This window comes from Dermacentor silvarum, chromosome 3, assembly GCF_013339745.2.
Source record: "Dermacentor silvarum isolate Dsil-2018 chromosome 3, BIME_Dsil_1.4, whole genome shotgun sequence".
NCBI classification, from domain to species: domain Eukaryota; kingdom Metazoa; phylum Arthropoda; class Arachnida; order Ixodida; family Ixodidae; genus Dermacentor; species Dermacentor silvarum.
In genome coordinates, this window is record NC_051156.1 from 159,900,990 (window position 1) to 159,924,248 (window position 23,259).

The window sequence follows — 23,259 nt, forward strand, 5'->3', positions numbered from 1 at the left end:
TTTTTTTACTGATTAATTAGGCAAAAAAAAAAAAAAAACGCGGAAGCACTGATAGCAGTTATTTCTGCCACAATTTTTGGGGCATACGGATATATTATTTTATGAAAACATACATATTTTAATGGACAGTGCATAGCGTTCAATAATTCGTTTGCAGCATCTAATATACAATGAAATTGGCAATGCAGTTATTAATAATGCATTTCATCCCACGACAAATCTATAAGGAGGAGGCCGCGCTGAAACCTGAGCCAGTGGCTGTGAGTTTACATGCCAGCATGAGTTAGAGGCAGTGATTAGAAAGAGTTCTCGTAAGTCAGGCAGGGCCGGTTAGCGGTTCGACCTGAGTGAACGCTAGTGAGCGTGAGTGCATGTGAGTTCAAACCTGAATGGCGATGAATGTGAATTGAGTGACTGAGGCAATGCAAGTGAGTGATAGTGTAACTGCCTGCGAGCTAGTTCAGTGTGACTGTGACTGTTACTGAGTGTCCTTGAGTGTGAGTAAAGTATGTGTAGTGCTGGTCAGATGCTGCAGACATGTACGTGAATGAGTATCTGTTTCTGAGAGTGTGAGCCACTGTGATCTGGTGTTGAAAATTGCGAGTCGATATCATTTTTCGAACAAGTTTGCATAGCTGCAAGTAGGAGTCGATATGTCTGTGAATTAAATTTGTGCCTCTCTGAGTAAAGGTGCCTAAATTGTGCCTCTCTGAGAATGTGCATTTGTGAGCATGACAGGAACATGAAACTTGTCTTTAAGAAAAACATAGAAATATATATACTACAATATCATTTTCTGACAACTGAGAAAACGGACATACACTTTCCTTCATTGCACCTAGCACTTTGCAGGTATAGCGGTACCCTGTGCTTTGAACTAATTTGATGATAAATAGTTTAAATGTGCACTCTTATTGAACATTTTGTGTGAAGCATGTGCATTTAAGTGCTGTAAAGCCTTTTGAGTATACTTTGGGTGTTTCCTTTCATAGTACTCGAGTAGGTACATAGACACAAGTGTTAGCCTGATGGAGTTGAGCGAGCACATGCCTGAACATTGTCCCCATTTTATAAGATGCTTAGCCACTATAACGGCATGCCTGCATTCGTCGCTTATGTTGTACGTTACTTAAAAAGCACTCTTAACTCTCCGAAACATGTAGACAAATTATCGTGCCAATGGAAAAAGATGTCTGAGTAGAAAGTATAGACAGACAGTACATTTCTGTACAATACACGAAAGTACAGTACAGACAGTACTTTCACTGTACATTTCTTGCCACCCTGACATTGCATTCTTAAACAAGCAACTATGTATGCGCCTCTTTTTTCTTTGTTTTCAGATGATTGTGAAGCTATGGAGCAGTGATAAGACCATCAAGAAACTCGCAGTTGTGAGCACGATTGATGCCGTAAAAAGGAAAGCTGTGGAATTTGGAACGTGTCACAATGAGGACATGAAGGCTTGTAAATGTACTTTGAGCTTATGCTTACGACTCCTAATATATTCTTAATTCAATGGCATACTAGGAGATATAGGAAAATGCATAGTACTTTTGCTTTTCATATTTTTAGGCTGTTATTTGCTCCTGTGAGTGTAGTTGGTGTAGCTGGACTTATTGTTGCTTACGGATGTTGAGGCTGGCAAGGCATGCCTTTTTTCTTCATACTGTGGCTTTGATAAAGAGCACTGTAATTTTGTTTTAATCCAATAGAAGCCATGTTACATGAAGAGTTGTGCTGAGTATGATTTAGCAGGAATTTATAGCACTAAGTGGCAGTCTGAAGGGGTCAGCTGAAGGTACTAAATGACGCCAAGTTTAGGATGGCCAGACATGGCTGCTACTCATCTTCAGAAGCATTGCATGTCGTATGTGGCTGCTCCTAATAAATGTACTTTATTTTAGTGTTAGTTACTGTTAGGTTTATTTATAATTTAGTGTTTGGTATACAAAGTGCAGACTACAAACGCAAATGATTTCGTTTGAGCTCTCATTGCTGTGCGATTGGTGTTTCTTGTGCAGGATAAGGAGCTTCATGTGCTCACCCCTTTGTAGATTTCTGAATGTAGCTAGAACTCACCTGTGGCAAAGCCTGAAAATTGTGTGCATTTCATTTCTGTGCACAAGGTAATAAATACTCTCTGCTGCTTCCAGGTCCATCTACTTGATGTAACAGAGGTTGATGAAGAGGCTTTCGGCTGCTTGGCTGAATCCATTGAGAGTGGCACTCATATGTTCACTGTGTGCAATGGTGACTGGATTTCAGGCAAGTCTATTCAAACATCACTACTTTTACTGAAAAGGCACACATGCTAATTTTAGGTACACTTTGTATACCAGATGTTGTGGTGATGCGGTGCCGTTGTGGTCTGTGTTGGTCTAAAGGAATAGTTGAAGGCTATGCTTCATGCATCGGCCAGGATGTACTGGACGCCTTAGACAAAGGTTCATCTCTTTGGCCACCAGAAAAACAGGTAGTGAGAATGATAGCAGCTGCATGCCGAAAAGTGGAGGACCGACTTTCTGCGAAAAAAAAATCAGGAACATCGCAAACTGTGCTGTCAGCAAGTTCCCACATTCACTTGGTGACCCTAACTCCAGCTCAAACTCGGTTTCCTCAGTGGTACTAGCCTATAAGATTGAAACAAGAATTGAGAACACCCGCAGATGCTGTAAGCATCTCGCAGAGGCACTCTCTGGTAGCACAAAGACAAAAAAAACAAACCTCAAATTCTTCGTATGGCTTAATTGATTGGCAGCCTGCTACTGTCACATTAACGCCTGATGAGCTAGAATTGTCAAATAAAGTTTTTGCTGAGCAAGCATCGAAAGCACCATGTTAAGAGGGCATCCCCCTCCAGAGAAAGGCAATGGGGGAATGCTACCCTGTGATCAGAGCCCTTATAAATTCTTCAGAGCCAGTACACTCAGCCAAGGAAATTAAAGAGATGTGGCCATTACTGTTTAAGAAGGAACATCTTCTCGACCATTTCCAAAGGTATACGTTTCATTGTTGAGCTATTAGGGACTTTTATTCATATTGTGTAAGTATAGTAGTCTGAGCAGCAGAAAAAAGAAACGGAAATGGTTGCCTAAATTGAACAAAAGCCAATTGTAAAATTGAGGGGTAGTGAGTGATTTCACCATTAATCTCTGATTGTTGCAGTCTGAGCTTGAGAATACACCATTCTTAATAGCTCTGCCCATGTGAGTTCCAGGAGCAAAGTGGAAATGACGAGCTGAGTGAGAAAGTAGGTGGAAGCATGTCACAATCAGTTCCAGCAGAAGTGCGATTGCCTTCAGCCTCTCTTCCTGTGTTTGTTTCACACTAGCAATACCCACAGTGACCTTTGTGGTTTCAAGCCTGGGTATATTGAAGTAGTGCAGAGTCAATCTGTCAAGGCTGTTTGTGGGGCAGTGACTGCCGTGACTGCTGTAAAATAGCTCTGCAGTAGACTTCAGCAACGTCGACTACAATAGTACTCTTACTGTCCATATCTTGTGAACGGTATTTGAAGCAACTGCATCTGAAGCTGGAACGAGCTTTTTAACTTTAAGATAGCTGTAAGCAGCTCAGAGTATCTTTATGGACAAAATAGCAGCGAAGAGGAACTTGCCTTGTTTTTGGGGCATGGCGACATTATTTCATAGCAGGCAAAGGAGTTAATTTAAGTGCACTTCAGCAAGATCCCGACAGAGGCTGTAGTACATATAAGCTAAAGAATTTCAGATTTCCCGTAACTTATATCAGTTCGAAATTTTTTGCACAGATGCATACTTTAAAACAAAGAAGCATGTAAAATAAGGCAGTTGAAGTTGTAGGGTAAAAGTTGTCCTTTGCATTAGTGTATGCAAAACCATGTATATATATCAATGTTTATGCAGTGCAGTTAAAGCATGCTGAAGCCTACAGAGTTTGGAAGCTGTAGGGAATAGAGAAAGCCACTTAGGTCTGGATGATGCAAGAATATAGGTTAAGTATACCCACAGTCTGCAGACCTGCCCTCTAGCTTGTGAATTGGTCAGTGATAGCAGGACTAAACTTTCAACCATGGATTGAACAAATGCACCAAAATCATATGTTGATGCAGATAACGCACATGTGGTATAACAGGCTTATGCCTGTTATATTTCTATGATGTACCAATGTGCCCAGCTCTTTATTCTTCCATTTTAAGAAATATATGGGTACATAATTGCATTTTATTCTCTGCATCACTTTTTTTAAGACTTACAGGGCTGCGATTAGACGGAAGGCTGAGCAACATACCAAGAGCTGTAGTGCTACCGCTTACATCGTTCTTACGCTCAAACACGGAGAATGATCCAGTGCTGGAGTGGAGTTTGACGATAACGCAAGCAGAGACCAGTTTCGGTGACAAGGATGCTGCATCGGTCGGTCTTAGATCTCTCGTGGTGTCCTACTTCAAAGATGATCTCAGCCAACTAGTTCAAGTACATGAGGTAAGAGTCGGTGTTAACATGCATGCATTGTATGCAAGTCACATGTGCACAAGGTTTAGTCAGTTCTTGGGGTGTAATGTTGGCAGTGAGTGATTGGTTAGTGGTCATTCTTTGATTTCGGCTGCAGTAAGTGAAACATTGATTATCTTTGCTTTTTCTTTACAGTTGTATGTGGCTGTACCTTGAATTTACAGCACAATGTGTAGCCTATAGTTATGTTTTACAGTAGTTTTCAAATATATAGCACACACAATAACAAATCTCGCCCTTTCCTCCAATCCTGGATAGCACACGCAGTAACAAATCTCACCCTTTCTTCCAATCCTTCAAACTCACCGCCAAACAAACAAATTACAGATTTCACCTAAAAACTTCCACTAGCTGCATTAAACACGGGAAAATCCCAAAAGGCCTTAGAATTAAGGTTAGATGTGCCCTCGGCTCTTTACCCTCCAGACTATTATTGAAGTGGAATGCTGTCTTAGAAAATGCGTCACTCTATATTCTCTAAGAACAGTGCCGGGAACAACTTACGATAATTGCTAATCAGCTTGATAGCATAAATTTATCTGAACTGGAAAACAGAGAACTTGAACAATTCGTAGAAACTAGGGAGGAAAACCTACTAGATAAATACCAACACAAAGGCATTCGAACGGCAGATCCACCTAAGAAAACTGCTATGACCCCTACAGCACATAGCTCCACCGATAGTGCTACGAGCGAGCATTCAGAGCACTGCAGCAATGTAGGACTTGTTTAAATTCCGATGAAGTTGATCTCAAACGTGGCCTAACATTTTGTCCCACGAACAACACAGTAAATGAGTATGAACTCCACAAGGATATAACATAGTTTTCAAGACGCATGCGCATCAAGGAATTCTTTTTCGATAGTCCAGATGTAGGAAAGCAGGATAAAGACTTTGTTATACCACCTAGCACATGGACACCGGAGCTCGAACAGTACCCAGACTTCGATTTGTACATAAAGCTAATCTCAAAAGAACTTCTAGAGTCAACGCTGCATTGCCGCAAGTGCAAAAATTTGCCCTCCGCTCAGCACCAAATTCTTAAGGAACTCGCAGAAAGAATGGATATTGTAATAAAACCAGCAGACAAAGGCGGCAGTATTGTAATCTGGAGTATTGAAAAGTACAAAAACTAGGCCTTCAAACAACTGTGCAACCACACCCATTACACAAAACTCGGCTCTAACCCAACTTCGGTTTAGAGGAACCTTGTGCAAAATACAATAGCAGAGCTCCTGTCCCAGGAACTAATCACACAGTCTGAATATCGCTTTATGATGCCCAAGACCAAAGAAGCAGGCCGCTTTTATCTTCCTAAAATACATCAGGTTTCCGTAGAAGAAATATTCATGGCATAAATTCCAGTTCGGCCTATAGTGTCTAATAACAACACACCTACCGAGTCACTATCTAAATTCTTAAATAACCACCTGTCAGACATCTGGGCCACTCTCCCATCTTTTGTTCAAGACACGCCTCACTTCCTTTGATTTATTGACGGCATTATTGCCGACCAAATCCTCTCTGACAGCGTTATTCTAGTAACTCTAGATGTTTCTGCCCTTTACACTAACATACCCATGACGGAAGGAATTGAAGCCGTATCAAAGTCCCTCACAGTCGGTCCTCAAGCGCACGCTCCTGAAGTTTACCTGTCACTCCTTAGGTTAGTTCTCACACTAAACTAATTTGAATTCGATTCTACTCACTTCCTGCAAACTTTCGGCGCAAGCATGGGAACACCATTCGCTTCCTTGTATGCCAACATTTTCATAGGACAGCTTGAAGCAAACCTGATAAAATACCCTTTAAAACCCCACACCTATCTGCGTTACATTGACGACATATTTATAATATGGGAACATGGCATAAGTTTGCTAACCAATCTAATTAGCCATTTCAACCACTTTCACCCGAGTATTTACTTCACAGCTCACCACTCTCTTAGTCAAATCAACTTCCTCGACACGACGGTCTACATAGAAAATGGAAAGCAGAGAACAACACTGTACTGGAAGCCTATAGATAGCCAGTAGTATTTGGACTACACCAGTCATCATCCGCGACACTTCAAGCGAGGAATTTTTGTCGTACAAACAAAACGAATAAGAAGAATCTTTAGCGAAGACGACGATTATATCCACTATCTAAATACCTTAAAGCAACGCTAGCAGAAACAAATTATCCACAAATTCCACTCGACAAGGCTTATGACATCCTGTCAAATTGAACAGGCAGCCGGAATTAGCTAAGAAACAGCCTACATCAGAATCTGAGAGCCCACTAGCTTTTATGACAAAACATTCTAATGCCCTATGAAACTTAACATCCTACAAAAATAGCACCCAATATCATCAAGTAACGAGCGTCTGAGAAAAGCATTCCTGGTGATACCAAAAGTGACCTATCGCTGCAACAGAAACTTTAGACATGTTAGTGCATGCAAATGTCAGCCAACATTATTCCCCGTAATAAACACATGCTCTCGCCCCAGGTGCAAAACCTGCAGGCACCTTCAAAGTGACCTTAAAATTAAGAGCACCGCAAATGGCTATATACACGAAGTGAAAACTAGCTCTACGTGCACTAGTTATATATCGGGTAAATGAGACAATCAAAGAACGTCAAGTTAAAGAGACATTGCACGGACACAGCTAAAAAGTTTCCCAATGCTGTCGCCGAACATTTCAACCAACCAGGTCATAACTTTGATGAACTTCTCTACATCCTACAGTCAAATTTCCATTCTGAACGAGACAGAAAATACAGAGAATCATACCTGATTCATAAATTTAAGACATTGCAACCAGTTGGCATAAACGTTTGAAAGGGAGCTTTACAATCTATTCGCTGTGCTAAGTTTCAAAGTATGTAGGCAACAGCACTTAGTAAAACCTGAGACTGTGATGAATTTCTTCTACAGAGAGCTAGATTAGCTTATTGCATTAAGATCAATCAACACAAATGACTGGTCATGTTTGTGGCTTGCGTGTCATGCTCTTTGGTTTATGCTACGTTTCTAAACGAATAAGTTAACACCGAGAAGGCTTCATGCAGTTGGTAATGTTGAAGCACCTGTTGCTACACTCGTATATGTTTCAGCGTAATATGTTGAAACAAATCGTGAGCTCTCGCTTTTCTCAGGTGCCATTGCATCAGAGTTGAGAGGGTACTTGTTTGTGACTAATTATGACAATGTGCAGCCAGTTGTAAATTGATTTGATGTCGACATTTCTGCAGCAGTTGCTGGTACTTAGAATGGAGACCCTTGCTAGGATGAGGATCTTCATCATCCAGAGTTGCCAGGCCTGTTTACCACTAGTGACTTACCAAGAGCCTTTCGGCTCATTCATCAATGCTGAAGCAAGGTGGAGGGCACAGGGGTCTCGCACATAAGTACTCTAGACAAAGCTGAGACTTGAGTGATCACCTTCGTGGTTACAAAAAACAAGCTGCATGATGGCGTTTGTTCCTATCATTTAAACAATCTGTAACATAACACTGTATCTCTGAATGTTGTGTTTGTTTATTGCAGCAGTTAACTTCGATTTAACGGTCATTGCAGTTGAGCACGATTACTATGAAGTGACCTAAATAATGGAAAGAGCATCAGAGCTTGGCCAGTGTTTTATTGTATGCATATATGCACTGTGAATTTCAGTACACGAAAACATTTTGCAATGACTAGCAAAATAACCTGTACATTCTTTATCACGTAACGGGGTTCAGGACAAACACAAGAGCACCCATATATCCTCCTTGTTTTAACTTCGCATTGTCAGTGTGCAAGCCAAGTGTGTCTGCCAGATACGATGAAGATACATGTGTATCATCTAGCGAAACACATCCCCAAAATTATGACCTATTGCTCCAACTAGCTCAAAAATAACACAATTTGTGTGTCTGCTCTAAAATTCAAAGTTTTCTGTTCCAAAGATTTCTCCAAACTAGTTTTTCAGTGGAAGCCCTGGTAATCTTCATGCGACCACTTATGTTAAATCAAGGAATGAATGAGACAAAAATTTGTAGTTCGAGGATTTGCCTCATGCAATAAAACCTTTATAGATACGATATGTGGTTTCTCGTTTAGTTTCTTGGCCTTAATGTCGCTGGTACATTGCTCATGCACTCAATTGTCATAAAAGTTTGTCAAAGGAAACGTGGAATGTTTTCAAACTAACAGAATATTGTTGCACGAATAGAAGGCGTCGAAGAGACTGGTTGCAGCTTGGGATGGTGAGCGAACTAAATCGATGCAGCACAGATGTTTCAGGGGATCACGAACAATGTTGGGTTCAGACGTAAGCTGTAAGCTGCAGTTGAAGAGCACCGTTCACATGGTTAAGTGCGGAGTGGACAGACAAGAAGTAATGTCCAAGGATCACATCATGGGGACACTGCCTAAGAGTGACAAATAAAACAGTATCCTCATCACCACTGTTACTGACAGAAGCATTGCACATTCTACCATAGGCGTACTTTCATCTGTGGCTCGTGTACAACAGGCATGAGCGCTTTTCTCAACTGACTGTTAAGGTTAGCACTCGTGGCTGGTAGCGAGTGCCAGTGTTGATGAGGGCAGGTAAATGGGAACTTGGAGAGGATTTTCAATGTTCCGAGGTCTTTTAGCTAAACAGTTGTATTCATTTTTTTATTAACACACCCCCACTTTCAGATTAACTATTTTCTGATCTGCCTGTAATGTGATACAGCCAGATTTTACTGAAATAGCCTGGTGCAGGTCAACTCCTTTCTTATTAACCATTGGAGAATAAATGAATACTGCTCAGCATGTATCAACATAAAATTGTATGTTTCTCGCTGTCTGCTTTTATCCAGGTCAGCCCATCTTTCAATGCACCTGCCAACTGTTTGTGGATAGGAAGCTCGTAATACCAAACATCGGCTTGAAGCTGGCTATTGAGTACCTGTTTGCTGCCCACTACTGCTTGAACATCAAATATGCCGCAGGTGTAGGGGCAACCCTTCAGTTTCTTCAGAGGTAAGTACCTCTTGCTTCTTGGGATATTTGGAGAAAGAAATGTTCCAGTAACAAAGCAACTCTCTTCAACACACCACGGAACCTTAGTCTAGAAAAGCACATAAAGACATTATCATTCAAGAAGGCGAAGCACTTCTATGAGTGGTATAAACTGACACACATAAATCAAAGCTGAGCCTATCGAAAAAAAGAAATGTGCATCTACTTTGGATTGTATGGTAGTCAAAATTAGCAGAGTTCAGTGCAACTAGTGAAAATTGAATTTTAAGCACTCGAAATATTTGTAATCGGGTATAAAACTGGCTGTTGGTGATGGTTAATTTGCTTTGTCTATTGCTGTACTGTCCACTTATAACAATATTGACAAAACTGCAAAATTTGACTATGCCTGAGCCTTTAGTGGTCACCCAGCTCGAAGCGTGCATTGACCTCACGACTGTGATTGCTTCACTTCATAAGTCCAAATGATTATGACTGTCATTGCTTCACTTCATAAGTCCAAACGACGCCAGCGCTCTTGAAGTCTACGTGCTTCTGTCTGTGGCAAGGACCCCTCAGTTCCAGCGAACATTAAGAGCGCTGTTGTCGTCTGGGCTCGTGAAGGGAATAAATGGCAGCCATGAAGTTATCAATGCGCACTTCAAGCTGGGTGACCACTGAGGGCTCAGGCATAGTTGCGATGACAGAAACCGAAGGAGTGGTCTACCATCGTGTCATCAGAAGCGACAAGGACAAGGCGAACAGGTTGGAGAAGGTGCTGCAGGAAAAGTTCCTTGAGGAGGGTGCTATGGATGTTGAGATTACCTTCGTGCAAGAGTTGCCGCATCCGGTGCAGCATTCGAGAAGGGTTTCTATCACCAAGTTCTTCGCTGGTTAAGAGTTGTTGCAGGCGAGGGCGTTCCGAAGCTATGGTATGCGTCAGGATCTTTTCCTTGAGGCGATCATATGGGTTTTCATTCAATGTTCTTCAAACCGATCTTAATGCTATTAACACATGGTGTTCAACATGGTTGATGACTCTTTATACCACTGATCTCCACTATAGTTTGCTGGATGCCGCATCGCCGCTCACCGCGGCGGGTGCAAGTGAAGTCACCGGAAGTAAGGAGAGGCCCGGCGGCTTGTCCCGGAAGGAGGTGTCTGCTGCCTTTACCAGTGCGCGTTATAAGGGGTTAAAGCGGCGTTAGAATGGCTTTTTCCCGTTCTTTTCTGCGCAATATAGATTACTGTTTTTCTGTCTGTCAGGAACACGCCTTTTTGACAGTGTGAACGTGTATTCTCGTAACTTTATTTACTTAAAACAACAATCTTGATCACCAGCGTTCGAGTGTCCATCATTTACAATAGCGCCGCGATCGCCGCGGGATTCCAGTTCTCGAGAGCAGTTGCATTGAAAAACGTGAAACATGGCATTGCATTAGGCACTTTCGATTGCAGTAGAAACATCTCAGGATCGATCGCGATTGGGCTTGCCCAAAACTGCCAACCACATTCGAGAAATTTATTCCTGATCGGGCTTGAACGCGATCGAAAATGCTTGGCTGCTTACGCGCAGACAAGAAAACATTTTCTAAATTGGATATGTGCTCTTAATTCCGCTTTGCTGTTTTCTGACGTAGTTTATATATGCTCGTTACTGGTATAGCCAGTTTACAGTGGATGGTGTTATAACTCTTCACTGACGTCCTTCCTTTAACACACATATATTTAGCAAACACGGAGTGGTGAATAACAAAAAGTTTGAAGAAAATTCTTGGATTTATTTCACATCATGCGGTAACTTCATTAACAGTGCAAAGAAATCTTACAAAGGATATAGGCTAATGCACAAAACATCTTGTTTATTATACAGAAAAAACTGCTGGCACCTTTGTGCACACACTTTAGCAATGCTGATGACTATTGGTTGTTAAAAAGAATGAGCTTGGTCAGCCGTTTTCGAATATTGGGACCAGATAGTTTCTCAGTCGCTTTCCTTGCCATGTGGTGCATCCGTACCTTTACATAGCACCCAATAACGCACTTGACAAGGCGCACAAAGTGGTTTGAGTCTGCTGCTGACTCGAGCATGTGTTCGCGGAGTTCTGGATATAGTTTCTCAAGCTGTCCTGAAAGATGCCTCATTACTTTCACTGTAAGGACTTCAGCAAAGTGTCCATTTTTAGGGAGCTTTCCCCCAAGTAGCTTTTCTTCTTGTCGAATTACCTTCTCTGTGAGCTGACAGATGTAAGAAGTGGAGGACGACGGCTTTATGACACCACCATTGTTTTTTCTGTTCAAAAGTGCTATTGAGCACGTTTCTGAAACTGTTGCCAGCTGGCATGCAGAGCAAGTTATTCTTCGCTGCACCATTCGACACACAAAGCCAGCAATATAGCCAGCAATATTGGCCACATAAATAGATAGAAGTGGAAGACATTCCAGCTCACTTTCTTCCAAAAAGTCGACAATTTCCAGGGAATCATTGGTGCCATTTGTTTTTGCTGTTGTGACATCAAGTTCATCTGGAGCACTGATATGACTGCTTATATATAAAATTCGAGTGTCATCAAGCCATGCGCAATTCCCTCGACCACCCTTCACTTGATTATGCACAACCAGGCGCTTATAAGCTGCCACAAACTGTGATGCTGTGGGGTTGTTGTTGAACCCTCCTTTGGAACGCACAGCACTAAAGAAGAGTTCAATATGGTCTTGAGAGAGCTTGTATGTAAGTAGATAGCGCAAGAGAGGAGCTTCTCCAAGGAGGAGTGAACGTGCCAGGCCCATGGTACTCTCAATGGTCACCAGGAATCCGAGGAAAGCGGTTTTCCTATTTGTCTCACAAATAGGTTTTCCCAGGACGTCAGTAAGGCCACTGATGTAGTGTTTTGCCTTCTCAAAAAAAGCAATTCATATGCCTTTACTCCCAGGGCGGAGTGGTGCCTTGAACCCCTTAGCAATAGGGTTGTGAGAGTTAAGACTGTCAAACAACCGATCAAACAATCTAATAAATTTCACCGTCGCTTCCGATCCTCTGAACTGAGGAAGCCGAAGGTCTTCCCGGCAGAAATCAATCGCATCAGCAATGCTCGAGCTTAACGTTTGGGCAGCGAGGTTCACCTTAATTTTTTGTTTTTGCCAGTCGATATGAGCCACACGCAGCTTTGTAGCAGCATGAAGACCTTCCTTCTCTTGCAGCTCATGCAACAGGCGAATGTAATTCCATTCTATTAGTGACCCAGATGCATCTTTAAGGCACTCAAGTGAGGCCAGGCTATTTCTTACCAATTTCATCATGTGGCAGGCATCCAGTAAGCAATACACATTCTCCTGGGTAGTTGGGTGAGGAAATGACGGCTTTCTCACACAATCATTTTCAAATGATGCACCCAATTCTGCAAACATCGTGAAATTGCTTCGCAGTCCATCACATGTTAGTGATGCCACACGCACTCCTGCATCATGCAGCTTGCTTAAACAAAGCTTCACAAGGTTTGCTCGTTCTTTTCCAGAAAGCTTATTGATTAAAAAATAGCCGCAAGGAATTTTCCAATGGGAGTCGAGGGATACGACCATGAAGACAATGGCTTCTGTTGCGACATTGTTGCTGTCGTCATCCATGTTCGTCCCTATGTCGACATATCCCCTGAAATTTTTGCCGTCCCATTCAACGTGCTTCCTTATGGCCATCTCGTCAACAACAAGGTTGCAAAGAAGCTCCTTGCCTTGTTGCCTAGCTTCTTTAGCCTTTGCTTCAATAGCATTCATAGCTTCACCTGTAAAACCAGGCTCCCCATTTAGGGCACTGTACCACTTTGTTAATGTTGATGGATGAGGCAACGAGCAACCAAAAGTTTCTCTAACATAGTTGTAGGCTTTGCTTGAGTAGAATTGTAGTGTCAGAGCAAACATACGCAATATTGGGGAATACTTCTCTCTGCTCAACTTCTCAGACTCACTGGGTCCAGTTGGCGTTTTCTTGAGCAGACGCTTCATGACCTCTACGGGAACACCTGAAAAGCACTTTTCCAGCATAGCTGAAGCATCCTCAGAAAGAAGCTGTTTTTTCCTGAGGTCGTTGATAATCTCGCTGAATGTTTGCACTTTAACTTTGAGACGACGCTCTCGTTGCTGGCTGAGTTTCAGCCTTTTTCTCACAGTGGCTGCTGATGCTGAACAACAGTCTAGTTTCCTCTTCAGCGTGCGTGGTGTCTCCATGACAGCATAGCTGTGTTCAGCAACCTGAAAGCAAATGACATGGTACATCGACCAGTTAACAAATGTTTCAACCAACACTACTAAAGTTTTGATGTAAAGGCTCCTGCATTTAAAAGCAGCAAACACAACTCTGCCAGGAAGTGAATGCTCGCTCACTGAATACCGGCATTATTCATTTAATAAATGGAGAAGGAGCAACATAGCACGAGTCAAAACAGTGAATAACAATAGTATACTAATATATCGAACAACTAAGTTGTGGCTCAGTCGGTGTCTCACATGAGGTACTTTAAAGAATTTAGCCCAGATCTATTGGTGGATAACTGTCCTTGTTTTTTGTGGTGCGGGATAGAAAAAGGATACACAATGCAACAACATGTCAATACACACATTAGCCAGCACCATCCCCTTCCAAATCACAGCAACTATTTTTCAATAAAAGCATGCCAATACAGTTTAGCCTCGATTGTGGCTAAAGTATACTGCTCTGTACGGGTGGCTTTCAAAATACTTACATTAGCGGAAGCTTTCTGTGGCGAAGCTTCCTGTGGCGAGTTTACACTGTTCGTCACATCTTCAATTGGAGCTCCACCCTGATCCAGATCTCTCCGTTTTGGTGGCTTCCTCGTTGCAGGTTTCTGCAATAGGTACATTTAATATTGAGCATTACCACAGTGCTCACCTGCTGCACGAAGTGCCGCGGAGGGTTAAGTAAAAAATTCCTATGCACTGAATATCTACAACAGTTCGGCGTGCCGAAAGCAGCCCGAGTCATCTCATATGTGCATTTATTTATTTAGTGCACTTCACAGGCAGGTCCAAGGCACACTCAAACCACATGATGTGTAACACTCTGCTCTATACAGAAAACAAACATTTTCCTATTGCGACTCTCGTTTACACTTCGCGCAGTTGAATAATTAGTCGTAAGCTCGGTGATGTCATGCCAATGAATACTTTGGGCTTTGCTGAATGTGAACGGGAAATAAACCACCCAACATAAACACAGACTATTAATTACTCTATTAGCGTCAATAGGAACATATCAGAACATCACGTCCTTACCTTTTGCAGGTGTGTGGGAAAATTTAATATCGTAGGGACAGCATCAGGTCGTAGCCGCGTTCGTGCTTGCGTCCGGTCGAAGCACGACTCCGTGAAGTGGTCGCTGCAAAGTCTGCTTTCCGGTGATGGCCTCCACTTGTCTCGCTTTAAGTTTGCAACCCATCGACTGCACAAATCGCTCCGAGACCACGGGAACCTATGCATAAAATGACCCAAATTGTAGTGCTTGTGGTCCGCAGTGTGTGGCTGCACGCCAAAATGTCAGCGGTACAGCCTTGGTTTTACGCAGCACACAATGCAAATTACACTGATTTGAAAAATACTTACGCGTGAAACGTCTTTCCAGAAGACTTCTCCGGCCTGCTTGTGCAATTCACGGCACAACAAGCAGGCATTTTCAGTCAGAAAAAGAAAAGACGTCGAGCGCAAGCAAGCTGCAAAGCGATGCGAAGCCGCAAGTGGCCGACTTCCGGGACAAGGCCTCTCACTTCCGGTAGCTTCAGCTGCGCGCGCTTGAAGCGCCATCCAGCCCCCTATAGTACAGATCAGTGCTTTATACAGCTAAAACAAAGTTATTATAATTTACTAGGCACAACCACCCTATTCCAACATCATATGCAATAAATAACAAGATAATTGAACTTAGAACTTCATATAAGTACCTTGGTGTTGACTTAGTCTGATCTAACGTGGCATCATCACATCCGCCTGACGTTGGCATCAGCTAACCGCTCATTAGGCCTCCTCAAACGCAACCTTAAATAAGCTCCAGCTAAACTACGCAGACTAGCATACATCACATTAATACGCCCCAAAATACTAGCATTTCAGCACTAAAAGCTCGCGCTCAGCTTGACAAATTATCTCATCGGCGCAGAATTGCCTGCCTTTCGCTACTGCACAAACTGCACAAGCTGACGTTGGCATCAGCTAACCGCTCATTAGGCCTCCTCAAACACAACGTTAAATAAGCTCCAGCTAAACTATGCAGACTAGCATACATCACATTAATACGCCCCAAAATACTAGCATTTCAGCACTAAAAGCTCGCGCTCAGCTTGACAAATTATCTCATCGGCGCAGAATTGCCTGCCTTTCACTGCTGCACAAACTTTATCATCATCCCCACCTTCATCGTATCTTCGAACTAGCAACAGCTTTCTTATCACACACAGACCATATCTTCAAGATAAAACGCATAAGTTGTCGCTCAGCTCACTATGCTAACTCCTTAGTTCCCCGAAGAATCGTTGCATGGAATAACCTGCCATCACACATTGCTACTCAAATCGATTTCGCAACCTTTCAGGAACTTTTACACAATGGTTACGTGTAAATATACATCATGTATTATTTTAACGTTTCTTCATACGTTGTTCAGTGTATATATTGTTTTGATCACTTGTTTTACCATTCTGAGTGTACATTGTATAAGTTTATTCATGTCTTATTAATTTGTCAAGATGATAACTGATGCAGTTCTGAGCAAGACCTCGTTTTAATTCTTGTACATTGTATCTATTTTATGCCCTTAATTTGTTTTTCAGTCAGTTTTGTATTTTCTCTTTGATTTTAACTTTCCTACTGTATTTTGTATACTGTTTTATTTGTGTATTTTGCTAGATGTCGTACTTATGTATAACTTTTTTTTTCCTTTTCTTTCGGTAACGTGCAAAGCTCGCATTTTTTCATGTATCTGTTCCCCCTATGTAATCCTTTAGGGGTATTATGAAATTAAAAAAAAATGTGGTTGATCCCTCTTATATAGGAATCGGTATAGAACACGAAAGTGAAACGTGTCTTCACAGAAGTAGTGTAATGTTTATTGCACATTGATATATAATGTCTATTGGTGTTTTGTGGCTAAAGCGCCCTTAGGCGTTGATGCACCCACGCTGACGCCTGGTGGCACGTCTCCTCCATCACGACTACCAACGTCGATGACCATGAGCAACCGTCGTGCATATGGAAGCTGCACTACGCTGCACACGCTAGCACAACGCGAAAGACAAAGCACGTAACTGAATCGTCACCGAGTCAAATCAGCGCGTACAGCGCGTCGTAATTGCAGCCTCCACGATCAACTTCAGAAACATTTTCAGAGCTAATTGCGGAGGCCACGCTCCGCTGTGCTGAGTACGGTGAACGCCACCTAGGTGGCGTTGGTAGTGCTTCTTGATGCCAGCGTCCCTTCGAATGCTGGCATCGAGGCGTCGTAGTGCTGAGACCACCGAAGCGTTCACTGTCGGTGCGCGTTAGTGTCATAATGCAGTACTTCTCTTTTCTGCTCGTAGGCGGCGGCACCGCCCCGAGCAAGAGCGCGGGTACACGGAGGAGTGTTAGATCAATGCCTCCTAAAAAAACAATGCCTGGGACGTCGCTTGCTTTGCCATTGGAGGTACGCTGCCGTGCGTTGCGAGCGAGCGCCGCGTGTTGGCGCTAGCGACTGTACTGCCGGAGTGACGCTGTCGGCAACGCTGTGTCGGCGCAGCTGACTACGGTACAGAAAGTACGCTACAGTGGCCAGAATCACTGTAACTACGCGTTGTGCAGGCGGTTGCTTGCGCACTCGTGGCGTGCATTTGAGGTGCGGCGTAGAGCACGCGCCTGCTGCGTGACAAAATTTTTCTTCGAAGGAAGATCAGCTCTGGGCCGTCCGGCAGAAGATGCCGGCCGAGTCCAAGTCCTAGCTTTTTATAAGCTTTTTTCGGCCGTTTATCGACAATGCTGTGAAATAAGTTTTGAAGTTTTGAGCATTACAGTCACTTGGCAGATTTTCGAAGAAGAGTTAAAACTTTGTCAAGATTGGTAAAATCGTGGTAAAAAAAAAACGCGTGGCGAAGAGAGCTACGCTCAAAATTTATCTCGTCATTAACCCGTGTACAGCGCCGCGTCGCTAGCGCGTTGGAGATGCGTTTGAAGAACCCTGGCATTCTTTCTGCAGACGGTCAACCATGCATGCTGTGTTCGCCGCTGCCGAATAGTTTCGCCAGAAGCTCGCTTATGGGCACAAGTTCGTCCAAATAAAAGCTACTGTTATCCCAAGTCACCTCCTCTCTTTGCCAACCGTCACTTCAACGCGACAATATGTAGCATGAATGTCGTCTGGTGAAGCAAAGGTCACGGTAGGCAAAGGCGGGCGTGCGTCGTCTGCTCGAGTTACCATGGCACGGCGACGCTCCGCCGCCGCAGGTGTGTTGCAAGCGTTCGCCGCGAGAGGCTCTAGGGGTTGTACTATGTGGAGAGGAGGAAAACTGAAAGGGTAGGGCGCCGCGTCTCCGGCTCACGTCCCAGGCATAGTTTTTTTTAGGAGGCATTGGTTAGATATATAAGGCGCGTCTGTGTAGCACTCTGCTAATGCGTTTGTGGCGCAATGGGTTAAACGCTCGGCGATCTATCGTCGCGGACCGAGAGGTCGTGGGTTCGATTTCCAAATTTTGCATGTTTGTGGAACTTTTTCTTCTGGTTTCTTTCTTTGTATTATGTTCTATGACGTATTTCCGTGACGGAAATACGTCAGTGAAGTCTTGGTGGACCCCGGCATAAAACACTTTCGTGTTAAAAGGCTGGGTGCGGACGTCGGTGAGGCCATTGACTACTTTGGGTGACAGTGACGAGATCACCTTGTACTGCATTGTCTGCGAAGTGACCCGGTACAGGTGGAATTACGCTTAGGCCTCTAGACACCGCACCTGGGGATCCTGTATTCAAAAGAGTAGTAGCTGAAATTGCACTACGTTATCGGGGAGGCGAGGGCTTGACTTGGCGAATGCTTGTTGTGCAGCGTTGTTGCTAGGTTCGGTCGTGTTCACGTCCAGGTCACCACTGTGGAGCGTGAAAAGAAAAACGACTGACACTTAAGCTGCTGAGCTGACCACAGGAGCTTACGCCCGACTACCTTATTTCCTTCATTGTTCTTGCTGTGAGCTCCCTTTGGTATCGTAGCAGATGGGGGCACTACAATTCCATCATTATGGCTGAATATTGTATATGTGGATTAGCCATTAAAGAAGGCTACCTTCCCAGTGAGATAATACAGTTCATAGGTCAGCAGGTTGTGTGACGCAGTGTCGATGAACTGTGTCTCTCAGTCCTGTGTAAATTTTATTCCTGGGTAATTTTATGGCGGACTCTTTCGCGCTTCCCTAAGGTAGGTAGGTACAACTTTATTCGACAATAGGGTGTCGTTCCCGATAATGTTTTGTTAAGCAACATGGGCAATGAGCTTCCCTAAGGACACTTGGCGCCATCTAGCAGCGCTAACATGCCTTTCAGTCATGTTAGTCCTGTCTGTGCAAAGCACGTTCTTTAACTTTAAATAACAGGCTGTGCAAAAATTTCAGTGTGTGAAACAAGGGGCTTCAGACAAATTTATGTTTCTTGGCAGTACTGCTGGTCCTTACCTTGTTTATTGCTATGCCTCTTTCGAACTACTTTACATCATTGACTGTGTGGACCAGGCTATCTACTTGAAGACTCTGCTACAGATTTCGCTAGACCTGTTTCACTTCCAGGAGAATAGATTAGGAATTTTAGAAGGTGCCTTTCACGATATACATACCTTACCAAATTATAATGTGCTGAATCGTCTGTAGTTTTTCATCGAAGGCTTCTTGGTCTACCATACTATGCACTCCTGCAAACTTGGCAGGCATGTGGCAGTTAACTGTGTGATGAAACTCTGGTCACAACCTTTGCGATGATAAATTTGATTTCCCGATAATGTTTTGTTAAGCAACATGGGCAATGAGTTGTAAAGAATGAGTGAGGTTCTGAACAGCGAATACGTAAGTGTAGGTTTCAAGATTAATGTGATAAGAACTAATGTTCATAGCCTTGGGAAGTTAGAGCAATGCATGATAGGCCAGGAGATGTAGGAAGTTGTAAGAGAGTACATTTACTTTGGCTATCTAGTGACTGCAGAACCATTTTGCAAAAAAAGAAATTAGTGGTAGAATAAGTATAGGCTGGGGTGCATTTGGCAGGCACTGCCAAAGTGATGAAGAGCAGCTTACTAATTTCTCTAAAAAGAAAGGTACATAATCCATGTATTCTGCCAGTTCTCACCTATGGTTTTGCAACTTTGAAGGTAATGAAGAAGTTGAAATAAAACTGAGGAATGTGCAACGAGAGTAATAGAACGAAAAAAATCATACGGCGTGGAAGAGAGCTGGTTGGGTTAGAGAACAGATGGAAGGTGAAATTCTAGTTGACATCAAGTGAAACAGATGCAGGTGGGCAGATCATGTAATGCACCAGACTGACAACCAGTGGCCCTTAAAGGTATAACAGAATGGATACTGAAGGAAGTGAAGCACAGTAGGGGCTGCCAGTCACTTAGATGGGGATCATGGGATTAAGAAATTGACAGGAGTAATTTAGGTGCTCATGGCACTAAAGGAACGCTGTGGATTGACCGAGTTGGGGGAGGCCTTTGTCTGGCAGCAGGCATACAATTGGCTGGTGATGAATCTCTGCCTGTTACCAGCACTGAGTCCTAGTACAATTTTCTTGCTTTAGTTCATTTTATGCCCGTTGCTCAAGAAAGACACCATGCAAATGGCCAGGATTTCATCATGCAATGAACATTCAAAAAAAGATATTGCTGTGATGCATTTTTCTGTTACTTCAAGACAACATTACAATATGCCTAAGAAAATGATAGTTGCAAAAAAAGTTTTTGTATTTACTGCACTGAATAGCTGGAAGCAGGACTTTCTTTAGCAAGGCTGATAACATATAAGGAGGGGGGCACTGCCAGATTGGAGCCTCAAAAGGGATGGAATTCAGCATTCATTTTCTTCATTGAGCCAGAAAATCTGGGTTCTGTTGACTGCTGGAAACAAAATTTCTTCTTTTGTCATTTTTGTCACTGAAGTCGATCTCATTGATTGGCTTTGCTTTGTGCATGGAAGTCAAGACCAGTGTAACACTTGGTTAGTGACTGTGAATGTCTGTTAAACTTCCAGTTTCTTTCCAGCAACATTAGTCTTACCCCGCTTCTAACTACATTATTAATACAACGAAAACTTCCCTATTATATACCTTTACATTTCTAGGAACCAATTTAACCGATTATCTTTCTTGCTCAAAACACATTATAAGACGACATGGTTTGGCTGCGCCAGCCACGGAATATGGCGTGAAAGCACATTTTGTTGGACCAAATCAGCCATTCTCTTGCACCAAGCTAGGCATTGCCATGCCATTATTTGACCGGTTGCTAAATGAATGCTTTGTAGTGGTGATGTCGTTGTTAGACTTTTTTTGTAAGGGAGGAGTGACTAAGCGGCACGGCACGCTGCTTATACTATAGGGAGCACGGTTCATTTTCATGATGTGCGAGCTGTCACAAAGAAAGAAGACGAAGGGGCATGGGGTGCACACGCCAAGTGTGTCAAAGAGCTGGCTGGCTTTGGAAAGAGAGAAGTATGCATGAGATCGTGGCCTAATTGTTAAAGCACTGGGATGCTGCACTTCACAGCCGAGGTTCCGTCCCACCATCAGGTACACATTATTTTTTTTAACGCGGGGCTGTATGATTAAGCTTCATCCATAAAAGTTCGGTTGGGGCTAGTTGGTACATCGTATTGTAAGGCGGGAAAATTCCAGTGCGAACACCCAGGACAACTGCTTGTCTCATCTCTGTGGTTGTCCTGGGTGTTTGCGCTGGAATTTTCCCACCGTATAATACTTCACCCAGACCGAGGCAAAATCGAGGTTGGTAGGCTAGTAGTGCTATCGCACTAAAATAAGCAAGGAAGTTAACTGCGTTCTTGATTACTTGCATCGTTGCTGGATACTCGGACCACTTTCTATAAAACTACTAGCATATTCGACAAAAGTACGATAAAATAATGTTCCAGTCCAGTCTGGGACCTTCCAATATATTTAAAGCCCTACAGCTATATTTGTTTATAACGAGTATTACTACTACAGTTGCATGTCCTTACAGACTAACTTTCACGACTTAAAAATAAGACAAAACTTTCCTTTTTTTTGCATTTCGAGTTCTTCCTCTCTTAACTGCAATATCGCCTGTACATTGCTACCGCGCCATTGGGCCTCCAGTATCAGACCATGTATCTGCTGCCTGCACATATTTCTTTGTACCTGAAATCCTTCGTTCAGACGGCTGCCGATCAAACTGTACCATTTCGAGGGCACTACAGAAAAAAATTTTCTTTATCGAACAGAAGCCCACCCCTCATGTAATACTCTGACAGAGGTGTTTGAGGAATTAATAAATTATTTGAACACAGCAAATAGTGGGTATTCCATAGAGCTAACACGGAACACAGCTATGTATTGCGATAGATAGATTTTATTAGCTTGTTTAATCACTTTGCTTTTTATAACACGTGCTATATACCACTAAGAACAAGGGTGAATATAGGTGACCTACTTGCTGTAAAATGTGTGCCACAGTTGGCAGTTCTCAACATTGTTTTTTCTGTAAAAGTTCCTTCTAGCCAAGACTGGCCAAGGTAACACTTCAAGGTAACCCTGCATGGTAGTACCTTGTCTGTTATGCCCTGCCATTTTTTACAGCTTAACTACAAAAAGCAGTTAATGTTGATCTGAAGGAAGCATGTGAGGTTAGGCAGTATACTTTGCAAGTTGTATCTGCAAGTTACAGTGACGTGTATTGGTGTGCTTAATCTTCCTTACCCATATTGCACAGATAGCATTGCCTGGAACCAATATTACTCAAGAAATGAACACAAGGCACATTTATTGGACTAGTGTCTTTGGGGTTTTATTTTCATTATACTGATTTTGACTTCTCCATCAGGAAGACGTGCCATCTTTCATTTCTGCATCATGTTACATTGAAAATATCACTTTTTCTTTGCTGAGATGTGGCAGTTCAAGCTGAAAGTTATTATAATCATATCATATCTTGCATATATAAGAACAAAGGTTCAGTTGGTCCATCACTGATTATGCCTGTTAAGAATGCAGGCACAGATATACGTATACAAGCTGTTCATTACATGGATACCATCATGGCTGCACATATTTCCATTGCAGCATGGAATAGCCTAGCATGAGTGCCAAAATTTGGATAGATGATTGTAGCTGCGGAGATCTGTGTGTATCTACTGGTAGGGGCTGAAATTACGTGCTAAGCTTAGTAGAGGATGCGAAATCAACCTGGAATTATAATTTAGTTACCACAATGGTTTTTTGCATGGCTGTTTTTAATTGCATTTGTCACCTGCCTATCTCATATTCATTCCAGATACCTCGTCGGCATATTAGAAGAGGAGGGCACATGCCAGCAAATGAAAAGGAGCTCGAAAGTTTTGGCGGCGTGCGCAGAGATTGCGTCATTCAAAAAGAAATGGAACTCTGTGAGTGTTATTATTGCTTGGTTGACTTCAGGTACTGACTTACGTTTCCTGCTTTTCATTTTCAGCTCTTCTGATGGCCGAAGACAGGCTCGTGTTCTGGCTGAGGTTGATGTTCTTTGAATACACTATTGAAAATTG

At 42.8% G+C, this 23,259-nt stretch overlaps 1 long non-coding RNA gene across 1 annotated transcript; it reads left to right on the forward strand.

Moving 5' to 3' along the window:
- The first annotated feature begins 1,348 nt into the window (after nt 1-1,348).
- Nucleotides 1,349-23,259, forward strand: LOC119444956 (uncharacterized). The gene is made up of 6 exons (XR_007466075.1): nt 1,349-1,473; nt 2,157-3,253; nt 4,232-4,466; nt 9,337-9,499; nt 23,010-23,121; nt 23,187-23,259. It is a non-coding gene; the product is annotated as an uncharacterized LOC119444956 (long non-coding RNA).